Genomic DNA, 3,775 nt, shown 5'->3' with positions numbered 1-3,775 from the left:
CTCAAACTAATTCGCTCTGCCCAAGAGCAAATGGAGTCTCTGCGGATGGACTAAAAAGTCTTTGAGACATCTAAAATCCTTCTCTCTCTCTCTCTCTCTCTCTCTCTCTCTCTCTCTCTCTCTCTCTCTCTCTCTCTCTCTCTCTCTCTCTCAAACAATTCGCTCTGGCCAAGAGCAAATGGAGTCCTCTGCGGATGGACTAAAAAGTCTTTGAGACATCTAAAATCCTTCTCTCTCTCTCTCTCTCTCTCTCTCTCTTCTCTCCTCTCTCTCTCTCCTCTCTCTCTCTCTCATCTCAAACTAATTCGCTCTGCCCAAGAACAAATGGAGTCTACCGCGGATGGACTAAAAAGTCCTTTGAGACATCTAAAATCCTTCTCTCTCTCTCTCTCTCTCTCTCTCTCTCTCTCTCTCTCTCTCTCTCTCTCTCATCTCTCTCTCTCTCTCTCAAACTAATTCGCTCTGCCCAAGAGCAAATGTAGTCTCCGCGGATGGACTAAAAAGTCTTCGAGACATCCAAAATCCGTGTACCTCTCTCTCTCTCTCTCTCTCTCTCTCTCTCTCTCTCTCTCTCTCTCTCTCTCTCTCACACACAAACTAATTTGCTGCTCTGCCCAAGAGCAAATGGAGTCTCCGCAGATGGGCTAAAAAGTCTTTGAGACATCTAAAATCCTTCTCTCTCTCTCTCTCTCTCTCTCTCTCCTCTCTCTCTCTCTCTCTCTCTCTCTCTCTCTCTCTCTCTCTGCAGGCACAGACAAAGCAATTAGGACTGACTCCATCAATCTACCACTTTATAGGTCTTGCATACTCCAAGCGCCTTCGTCATTCCAGTCGGTAGCCGTCAATTCCTGGTAATTCCCGTTCAGTAATTCCCATTCCCGTTATCTATCGCGGCCAATCAATCGTCAGGACGTAATCCGATAGTTGAGATGAGAATCTTTGTGTTTGTCGAGTTATTTACGAAACTCAAGTAAAGGTAATTGCTTCTAGACCAATTGACCTGTTTAATTTGGTTTATTTTTTTGCCTCTTTATCTGACATCATTAAAAAAAAAAAAAAAGGTCTCTATCTGCCTGCCTTGTAAAAAAAAAAAGTTGGTCTTTATCTGACCGAAATTTAAAAAAAAATGGTCTCTTTATCTGTGTTGATTTTGAAAAAAAATAATATTTCTTGCTCTTTGTTTTACCACATTTTAAAAAGAAATGGTCTTTTTAGCTTGCCTTGTAAAAAAAAATTGATCTTTATCTGACATCATTAAAAAAAAGGTTTTTTATCTGCCCTGCCTTATAAAAAAAAATTTGGTCTTTATCTGACCGCATATGAAAAAAACGGATTTTGAGCGAAGCGAAAAATCTATTTTTGGGTGAGATAGCCATGGCGTCCTGATGGAAGGTTCCTGTTTGGTAGCTTCCTTGGGTATAAGACTACTAAGATATTCCAGAGAATTTAACCACAGGTTATCACAGAATTCTAACTTCTGGAGCGAGTATCTCAAAGGTTTCCCTTTAAGACATCGTAATACAACAGGGGACACGCATGTCTGGTCGTGCCACATAGCTATCTCCACCCCGAACAGAGTTAACGCTTCGGTGGTGTAAGGGCTGAGATAGCTGGGAGCCGTTCCACAGCTAATCTCACTCGTGGCTACTACTGATACTCGAGACGTAAACAAACGGACGCCATTGCTCTAATGACGTCACGAGCGTCTTTATCCTGGCGCCAGTTGCTGCCCATCACCATGATACAATTGTGTAGGGTGGGAACAAACTGACGAAGTAGTAGGGAGGGTCCATCAGGACGCCATGGCTATCTCACCCAAAAATAGATTTTTCGCTTCGCTCAAAATCCGTTTTTTGGGCTCAAGCCATGGCGTCCTGATGGAAGAGTACCAGAGAATCAATGTATCGTGGTAGATTTTCCCCCAGAGTTAAGTGCCTAGGCATTGACAAAAATAGCAAAGTAATCTTAGGTAAGAACCATAGGAACGAAGTATCCTGCCCCCCCCATTGGTAGGAAGTTCCCATGGGCTATGCCGACGTCAAAGTGGTATTGAAGGGCTATTCATCTTGACAGAAGAGCTTTTAGAGCTTAGAGATGAAGCAGAATGTTTGATATTTGTATAGGAACATTCTGAAGTAGGCCAGTGGTGGTTGGGCACTGTGTGTAGGGTTCATCTCCTGATTATCAGAAGTAAGTATTCGTGTAGGAACCTTACTGAGACAAGTGAATATAATTTAAGAATAGACATCTTAAATTCTTCATGACCATAAGAAAGGAGGAATAAATAAAACTATGACAGTATGTATTTCATAGTAAGTAGGAGCTGAAAGAGACGCACAAGTAATAAAATAGAAATTTTATTTCACAATGCAGAAATTAAATAATTTACAGCAAAAAGTAAAGTTCATTTACAGTAATAATAATGTACATAGAATAAAGGCTTGCTCTTGAATCTGAAAGGGAATTTCAGGATTAGTAGGGTTACTCGTTCTCGAGGAACGCAAGTCTTTAAATAACACATCATGCTCAAGGCATGCGGCACTTGTGTGACACTATGACATTCCACCTGGGATAAGAACAGTTATAAAAGCACTAAGTGTTTTTAGACATCACTATGAATCACTCGAGGGTCAACATAGGCACCCGAAGAGTTAGAGTCCCAAGTAACTCACTGTTCTACGCAGAGTTAGGTGCAGGTTTCATAACACTACCTGCGGCTACCAAAATGTTTGATTTCGTGCACTTGTTTCGCATAATGTTTAAAGAAAACTCGCGAGGACTTCCAGCCCGTAAAGTTCTTAAGGCTCTCGAAGTCCATGCTCTGAAAGAAGTTCAGAGAAGGATGCCACTTTTCTAGGATCATGACCAGCGGGTGTACTGTTCGGATCCGCTCTGCGAATGAAGTAGGTGATTTCGCTCTTAATTGTTTCAGTGACAGGTCGCTGCCCGATGTTTCTCCTTTGAAGAGTTGGCCTCCACCAAAGTTTGAAGTTCTGCGAAGATAGACCTTGAGACTCTCTACTGGACATAGAGAGACATCCTCCTTCAGGGGGCATATTCTCCAAGGGCCCCATCTTTTGGTGGGTAATTCATTTTTGGCGAGAAACGTCGGATCGGGGGAGAGGGTCACTTCTCCTGAATCAGCAAACAGGATGTGTCCCTCTTCTCTTGATAATGCGACTATTTCGCTGACTCGAGCTCCCGAGGCGAGAGCAAATAAAAATATAACTTTCTGAGTCAGATCCTTGAGGGGGCATGAATCATTGTCCAAGTTGGAGGCGAAATGGAGCACCTTGTCTAGTGACCAGGAGATCGGTTTCGGGGGGGGTGCTGGGCGTAGGCGAGCACATGCTTTCGGCAGTTTGTTAAAGATGTCGTTGGACAGATCAATTTGGAAAGCATATAGAATTGGTCTAGTCAAAGCCGATTTGCAAGTTGAAATCGTATTGGCTGCTAATCCTTGTCCATGAAGGTGAATGAAGAAGGACATACAGAAATCAATGGTGATTTCTTTAGGATTTTTTGCTTTAACAAAGGAGACCCATTTCCTCCAGGATGATTCGTATTGCCGTCTCGTGGATTCGGTCTTGTATTCCTCTAGGAAGTCTAGACTTTTCTTCGAGATCCCAAACCTCTTCTTTGCGGCAAGGGAGAGAAAATCATGAGATGAAGGTCCTTGATTTTCGATGATGAAGCGAAGACAGTCGACTTCTGTACTTGTTGAGAGAGAACTGGGCCCGGGAGAGGGATCAGCTTGGGCTGCAGCTCCAGGACC

The sequence above is a fragment of the Palaemon carinicauda genome, chromosome 21 (genome assembly GCF_036898095.1).
Source record: "Palaemon carinicauda isolate YSFRI2023 chromosome 21, ASM3689809v2, whole genome shotgun sequence".
Classification (NCBI taxonomy): domain Eukaryota; kingdom Metazoa; phylum Arthropoda; class Malacostraca; order Decapoda; family Palaemonidae; genus Palaemon; species Palaemon carinicauda.
The sequence above is the reverse complement of the archived record's forward strand: the minus strand, read 5'-3'. Positions refer to the sequence as shown.